An 8627-nucleotide genomic window follows, 5' to 3' on the forward strand; every position below is an offset into this window, starting at 1 on the left:
ATTTGTAAGATAATTTGAAAGTGAAAGAAAACAGCATTGTATTAGATGTACTGTACATGGAATCCACAAAGGCAACCGTACCTGAAGTCCACACTCTAATCATGGTTTGAAACTTGGTGAGTGCTGCTATTACAGTAGCTGACTACCAGATTTTCTAAACAGTGCCCTGCATTGATAAATCCTTTTCTATCTAGAAGAAAAGCACTTGTGAACATATTGACTGCAGTCCTCTCCTGGAGAGAAGGCAGCTTACTTTATGTCACCTGCAGAGGCCTTGGAATGAAAGCATAATCATTTGTATTGAGATTCTGAATCTTATGTGCCAGGTCTGAGGGTTTTCACCCTGGATTGGCTGGCCTTTGGGAGCAGAAAAACAGAAAGAGGAAATGTCCATGTTTGAGCTGGCGTGTGCCACGCGGTCCTGCTCCGGCACTGCCAAGTCCCTGCTGCGGGGGACCTGCAGCAGTGGTGTAGCTTGTCTGCGGGTGTTCTCAGAGGCCAAGCGACTGTGCTGCACGCACGGGGCTCATTAAAGACGTACAGACAAGATGAAAGCACTTGCACACACATGCACACATTCTTAAAAATCAAAGTGTTTCAGTAAGATTTGATTCCTGAAACTGTATGTTTAAAAAAACTCAGGTCAGTATCTGAGTACATCTTTATATGTTTGCTGTTGTATTGTAATATGTTGAGGCTGTTATGCAGCATCTTTTAAAGAAGTTATTTGCTTATATTTTTAGACAGAATTAAACTTTAAACTCATTTTACTAGGTTATTAAAGCCACCCCACATTCTTTTCTTTTTTAGGTCTAGAAACATCAGTCTCAAATTCTCCCATGAGTGTAAAGCAATATATGTGAGCAAGAAGTAATTATGAGTAAGAATTTGGTACATGGACACAGCAATTTTAGCCTTCTGAAACAAAATAAACTCAAGGACTTGCTTTGCATTTTAAATGACATGTTTGTAAATGCATACATTATGGTCGGTAAATGGAAGCATGCCCAGTTATAGACACTGTACATACGTAGCTGCTCCTCACTTCGTGCCACAACTGCACTCAAGAAAAGCTGTGTACATTAATCAGCTTCTAAAAGTGAAACATTTGGAAATGCATGGGGTAGGGGGGTGGATTTCCATGTCAAAAACCTTGTATTTATGCATTTTATAAAACAAATAATCATTCCCAGAAATGATCTTTTTTTGAAAGTAACATACCTGGCATACAATAAGTATTAAGTCAGCAGAGAGAGGCAAAATCAAATATAAGAAACAAGACTTTGAAAGCAGAAAGAAGTTTTAGGTATTTTTTTAAGTAGTGTTTAGAAAAAATTATTCTCAATAATATTAGCACCGTGTAATTATTTTTACTCTTTATTCAAGGATATATATATATATATATACGTGTATATATATTTTTTTGCCAACAAATCTCTGTATTCCAGTATGTCCAGTTTAAATTTTGGGATCCTTAGCAAGAACACCCAGTCCCTGTCAATTAAAATGACGCTGAGTTGAAAGATAAGCAAGTAAAAGGGTAATATGTTTACCTAGATCTAATCAGAAACAGCAAATAAATTTCTAAATTGCTCACATAATGAGGCCCAAAATGAACTCTTTGGGTTTTTTTAAGTGTATGTAACATATATTTGTACTTATAGTTTTCCATTTTTAATTTAAAAAATTTGCTTTGCCCAAAACAGAAGAAAAAAATTCAGACCAGTCAGTGTGTATTCATTATCTATTGCCGCTATAACAAATTACCACAACTTTTGTGGTGTAAAACAATGCATATTTGTTATCTCGTAGTTCTGGCTGTCATCTACACGGGCTAAAGTCGTGATGTGAGCAGGGATGGTTCCCCTGGAGTCTCTAGGGGAAAACTGCATTCCCGCGTCAGCATCTCCAGGAGGCGGCCTGCACTCCTTGGTTCCTGGCCTCGACCCAGCAACGCCCTCTCTCCAACCCCCGCTTCCTCTATCATCACATCTCTTTTTCTTCCCTCTGCCTTTTCTGCCTCCCTTTTATAAGGATCTTTGCAATTACGTTGGGCCCACCCAGATAATCCAGGATAATGTTCCGTCGCAAGAATCTTAGTCACCTCTGCTAGATTCCTTTTGCTATATAAGGAGATATAGTCACAGTACCAGGAATTAGGGCCTAAACACCTTGGAGTGTGGGGCATTATTCTCTCCATGACACTGTGTTAGGAGCTCATTTTAGAATGCTTAATAGCAAATTTGCTACTCTGCTTTTCCAATGCACAAGCTACATGATTTATTCCTCCCCTTTGGAATTAAAACTAAACTGCAAAACTGTTTACCTAATGTGCATCAAATACATTCCATCTCTCAGGTACTATGCGAAGTGCTTTGTATCTACATATTTACTTAATTCTTACAATAAATTTATACTGTTACTTTTATCTCATTGTACACATAAAGAGATTGTAACACAAGAGTGTTAAATTACTTGCTCAAGATTTTAAATCCAGCAAGTACCAAGGTTAGAATGGCTCCTGAACTTATCTTCCTAACCTTTTTAGTTTACCCACCCCCTTCTCAAAAAGTTAGCAAACAATTTACACAATTTACATATGCAAATTAAAATGTGTTTATAATAGAGTACACTGTACCGAGGAAGATGTGGCCATAGTGAAACCAGGCACTGATGTGAAGGTGATGTCTCTCCTTTAAGAGCACATCAAGAATTAATGTTACTAACTCAACTCTGTGGTTTAAATAGTGTGTCGATACATGAGAAGTGAACATTCTGGAAGCCCTTGTCCTTCTACTTGCACACGTGTGTTTGTGTGTGTCTTAGAGGTAGGTGGGTCAGGCTTCAGTACCTGAGTATCAGTTTGATTAGATTGCATTTTCCCCCAACACTACAAATTAAGTCATGTTTTGGGGGAAGTAGGGATTACAAAGTTTCCCTTTCCCATGAGGGCAGCAGCTCGGTCAGAGAATAGAACATAAACCGTCTGTCATCCCACCGCTGCCCAGAGCTTTGCCGTTCTAAATTCCATTAGCAGAAGTTATTCCTTCTTTTTTTTCTTTTACCAGTATTATCACTGATTCATTTTAAAAATAAATATATTTTTAGTTTGATATATGTGGATTCTTAAAACTCCATGAAAACCAGAGTCTCACTTGTCTTATTCATCATTCTACCGCAGCAACGAAGAGAGTGTATGGTATATACTATATGGTACTCAACATTTAGGGACAGATAGAAGTTTTTTAAAAAAGGAAGGGAGGAAAGGAGGAAGAAGAAAAAAGAAGGGTCAGTCAGCCATTTGAGCCAAGGTAAGAAATAGTGATGAGGTGCACATGAAAATTAAAAGGAGACTAAAGTAGTTAGTGTGCCTCCTGAGCTCAGAGCCATAGGCCAGCGGCACAGCAGGCAATGTGCCGAAGGCAAACACCCACCAACTTCCTTTGTATGGAACCTGGTCCATCCTGTTCAGAGCAGAGTGGACTTCACAAAACACTTTTTTGGTTTTGAAGGAAAAGAGAAAAGCAAATTTTTGAAATGGAACTTTGGGGTAAAAAAAAAGCACTGTGGGGAAGTTGGGCCAGGCAGAAGAATGCCCTTGCACCAGCATTTTAAAAGGCCTACTTTTGATCTAACAGTTATGGTAATTGTTTAGTGCTTCCCCTTCCCGGACACTGAAGGTTGCCAAATTAAGAGCATAGATTGTATTTTTATCTTTGAAATTCAGAATTTAATAAATATTTAACAACTGAACTATGGTGAAAATAGATATAGGCCATAGTGGAAATAAGCTAGGCAAAATGAGCACAGAACCTCAGAGCAGCAGCTTCTTTGCTGAAGTCAGCCGGGTGATCAGCACAGAGAATAGGTCCTGGCCCAAGTCTTGAAAGATGAGGGGTTTCCCAGGCTGAGAAGCAGAGAGAGGTATTCTCAGATAAAGCAGGCTGTGCAAAGGAGGGAAGGCTTGAGAGAGAACACAGTGAATTCTGAGAACTGCATGTAATTTTGGCATGGAGAGAATGAATAGTAGGGAAATGTGGTTGGATGGTGAAAAGGGACAAGGAAAAGACTAAGAGAGGTTGAGTCTATGTTAAAATTACTGGGTGAATATTTAAGGTTAATTCAGCAGCTGACATGAGTAGATTACTTTTCCCAGCTATGTAGCAATTGAATTGTAAAGGAGTTGAGGATTGGGGTTCTTTTAAATTAAGATAGAGAGGTAATTGCAATAGTTTAGGCAAAAAAAAAATGGAGCACCCAAACCAATTCACTTGCATAGAGAATTGAGAGGAGAAGATGCTGGTTAAGTTGTAAAGCAAGACAGAGTCACTGATGTCTGTCTAGGTGATGCCATTCACCAACCAGGGGAGAAAGAGCAGGGAGAGACTGGGATATATTAACAGATGACATTGTTAATTGCTAGCTTTTTTCCAGGCTCTTTTCTCATTGTTTCACATGGAATTGTGAACTTCAAATGAGATGATGTGTATGAACACTGGGGAAAGGCAGGAAGAAGAGGATTACTGTGTGGATTACTGTTCTCTTTTCTATCTGTACCATGTGTTGGAGAGTAAGGCACCAGGATTTTTTCTCTTTTTTCTTTTTTCTCAACAACAATAAAAACCATATTGTAAAAAATCTGAAAAGATAATAAATTAAAATGTCCTTTAGTGCTCTTTTTAAAAAATGACTTCAGTGTGGGGGGAAAGAGGGGAGGGTTTTCAGCAGCAACTATAAAGGACACGTGGACAAAACCAAGGGGGAAGTGGGATCAGGGGAGGGAGGTGGGGCTGGCTGGGGTGGTGGGAAGGGGTGGGGAGAAAACGCAGACAACTGTACTTGAACAACGATTAAAAAAGTAATGAAAAGTAGTAAACAAAAAATGACTTCATGGGACTATATTTTAAAATGCTTCTAAAATAATCCTTTCCTATATAGCTAGTCCCAGTATTGAAAACATATTGTAATTTAAAAATATTTCATTAACTCATAGGCAAAATAATTGAATAAGAATTTTAACCTCTTACTTTTGGTCAGTTCGCCCAAGTGTGAATCTCTTTCCATGGACACTCAGGTGACTATGAGCAGCCCTAGCTATTCCAGAGACTGCATCAAAAACTCAGGGTCTGTAGCATGAATATTCATCCTTTTACCAGTTCACATTTGCATTCTTCATGTTTTGCAGTCTTACCATAGCATGAGTAGCTTATATTCTTTCAAAACTGCTGCATTTCATGTTATACTGATAAACTACTTATTGAAATAAAACTGGTACATAGGATAAACTGTTTATCAGTTCTCTAGCAGAAAAAAATGATGAATTATAAATGACATAATTAAAACAAAAAATAATGAACTCTACATTTTTCTTATTAGAAGACAAAGAAATCCACCAAAGCAACAAATAAAATTATCCTGCACACAATCTTGTCCTCAGCAATAAAAAGAAACAGAAAAAAAGGCTAGAAATTTAAGAATTAAGAAACTGCAGATCATAGCCAACTGAATACATAATGAAATGTGCTGTTTAGAGTAACAGAAAGAATTCTAAATGTAGAACCAAGGACCTAGGTTTGAATGCTGCCCTGTTGCTGCTCTGACTTTGGGCCTCTCTAGTCCCCAATTTCCTGACCAGGGCTCTATGGCATTTGTATATTTTACACCCATTAAATATGCATTTTAAAGTTGCCATTATTGCTATGAACACTGAAAATCACTATGATACATATCCTGCTTAAAGATTACTCTTCATAGCATAAACTCTTTGTTAATGTTTTTTTAAATAAAAATGACTAAAATGAGACCCCCTTTTCTAAATGCATCAGTTACCTACTAAAAGAATATCTGTCACTAATTTTTATCAGAATGATAGCAATGACATATCAAATGCAAATTCTCTGTGATGAAATAAATTTTAAAGCAATATGTACCGAATACCATTGACACTCTGCAATTATAGTTCTCTTTATCATATTGATTAACTTGGGAAAAAAGTCTTGTCCAACAAGACTTCTTTGGCCATTTTAACTAAATAGGACTGCCAACTTTTCTTTTCCAAAATTATTTTTATTTTTAGCAATTTTTACTACCTTAAAAATTATATTTAATTGCTTACTTGTACGTTTTCTGCCTCTAGTGCAAGCCCCAGGAGAGCAGAGACTTTAATTCAATGTTGTGGCCCCAGCATCTAAACCAGTGACTGGAACACAGAAGGTCCTCAATCAAAATTTGGTCGAGTAATGAATTTCCTTCTGCTGGATATTGTATAATTGTAATGTGTGTTTTCTTACTTCATTCTCATATTAAGCTTTTTTAGTTATATAATAATAGTAGAAAATACTTAAATAATGCTTTGTCGATGCCAGGCAATATTCTAAGGAATCCAATCAAATACCTAATTTAATTCTCATAGAACCTATAAAGTATTCCTATTTTATAGAGAAGGCATGGAGGCACGGAGAAGTTAAATGACATACTCAAAGTCATTTATCTAGAGTGGTGGAAACCTGATGTTTTTATGGTAATGCAGCATTTTATTTATTTTTCCATTAATAACTAAAATTTGATAAATATTAATAATATTTACAATATTAATGGAACTTAATCTTAGAAAAGTTAAATACACTTTTAAAATATTTTAATACAGGGTATTAATAAGAGAGATAATTGTGATCAAAGTTACTGTGTCAAAAACATAAATATTTGATATTAGCCTATGTACAATTTAGTTTTTAGTGTAAAATTCTTTGTGAGAAAGAACATTTGGTTTACTTCACTAACAGGAATGTCTCTTAATGCTGGGATTGTCTCTTCCTAGTAATTCTTCTGCTGTTGAATTTTAGCATAGTGACCTGTGATTGTATGAACGGAGTTGAGTGGAGAGGTACTCACTAAGTTTACTCCAAATCCAAGGACATACCCAATCACTATAGTAACAAAGAGGTAGGTGGACAATGCAACTGCCTGATACTTTTCAGGCCAACAGACTAAGATGAATTGGGAACTTCAAAAAAGAGCAAAAGCATAAATCACTCCTTCTAGCATTGGGGACGGTGAATTTGCCACCATTGCCGCTGTGACTTTACACAATCTGCAGGTGCACACCAGCTACCACACCTCATGTGTACGCGCACATGCAAACACTGAAACTGAATTTTAACGTAGTCAGAGTGGCTGTAGTGCCCATGCTGATAACTATTATCTTACAGGCCTTTATATTTTCTTTTTAAATTTATTTTTTAATTATCCTACATTAGGGTAGGATGTTAGTTATCACTCCAGTTTGAGGTCCTTTATCTTGGGCAGAATGCTTTCAAATGAATAGTTCAGAGGGTATAGTTTTTCAACTCCCTGCTTGCTTTTTACTATGAGAAATAGATGCTATGGTGATAAGCACTATATAAATAATAAATGAATCAAAATAAAACATAGGAAGGAAGGAGGGCCACGGTCTCTTCACCTCCTGTGTTTAATGATTAAGCTATGCATCCTGCAGGCTTTTCAGAAATGACAAACAAATCTATTTCACCATCATTTGTCAACATGTTTTCAGACTTTAAGACCATTGAACTTATTATATTGGCTACTGTTATACTATTTATTTGCATAAAGAAATGAACTCTATTTGCAGGAGAACTTTTTTACTGTTTTGTTTATCTTGAAATAGATGACAAAAGTAGATAGAAGACAAACATTTAATAAGCATGTCAGATTTTATAATGAACACTATTTTTCATTCATTCACTCAACAGATATTTATCACCTTCCTGCTAATACCAAGTATAGTTGTTCTAGGTGCTAGACATAGATTGGTGAACAAATTAGGCAAATAGACATACAGTACACTATCAGGAAAAATAACACAGGTTTGAGGGGATAGAGAAACTACTATTGATAGGGTGGTCTGAGCAAGCTCCTTTGAAGAGGTGATACGCAATAGAGAGTTGGCTGGAGTAAGGGATTGATCTGTAAGGGCATCTGGGAAAAGTGTATGGAGTATACTGGAAATAAGAACAAGCTCTCCCAATCTGAGAAATGGCAGGATGGCCAGTGTGACCCAAGGGAATGAGAGAGGGAATGAAGGGAGACAGTCATTGAAGTGTCCAGGAGCCAAGCTGGAGAGAGCCCTGCACACTATTCTAAGACCTTAGGAGTTTGTTATAAAATAGGAGTAGTCTATTTTGGTTCAATAGTAGGTGGAATTAGACTACTCTGGCTTCAAATTTTGTAAGGCAGTATAATGTGTAAGAAAGGCTTCTATCAACAGACCAAAAATNAAGGGCATCTGGGAAAAGTGTATGGAGTATACTGGAAATAAGAACAAGCTCTCCCAATCTGAGAAATGGCAGGATGGCCGGTGTGACCCAAGGGAATGAGAGAGGGAATGAAGGGAGACAGTCATTGAAGTGTCCAGGAGCCAAGCTGGAGAGAGCCCTGCACACTATTCTAAGACTTTAGGAGTTTGTTATAAAATAGGAGTAGTCTATTTTGGTTCAATAGTAGGTGGAATTAGACTACTCTGGCTTCAAATTTTGTAAGGCAGTATAATGTGCAAGAAAGGCTTCTATCAACAGACCAAAAATAATGAAAAATTCCCGATGACAAAAAGCAAATGGCCGCTGCTTGAT

The 8627-nt window shown here is 37.1% G+C and overlaps 1 pseudogene; it reads right to left on the reverse strand.

The window, feature by feature from the left end:
- Positions 1-6724: 6724 nt before the first annotated feature.
- LOC118978479 (phosphatidylinositol N-acetylglucosaminyltransferase subunit P-like) lies at positions 6725-7068 on the reverse strand (annotated as a pseudogene).
- Positions 7069-8627: the final 1559 nt, after the last annotated feature.

Source organism: Sturnira hondurensis, unplaced genomic scaffold (genome assembly GCF_014824575.4).
Source record: "Sturnira hondurensis isolate 20B ecotype Veracruz unplaced genomic scaffold, ASM1482457v3 Scaffold0021795, whole genome shotgun sequence".
Taxonomy (NCBI): domain Eukaryota; kingdom Metazoa; phylum Chordata; class Mammalia; order Chiroptera; family Phyllostomidae; genus Sturnira; species Sturnira hondurensis.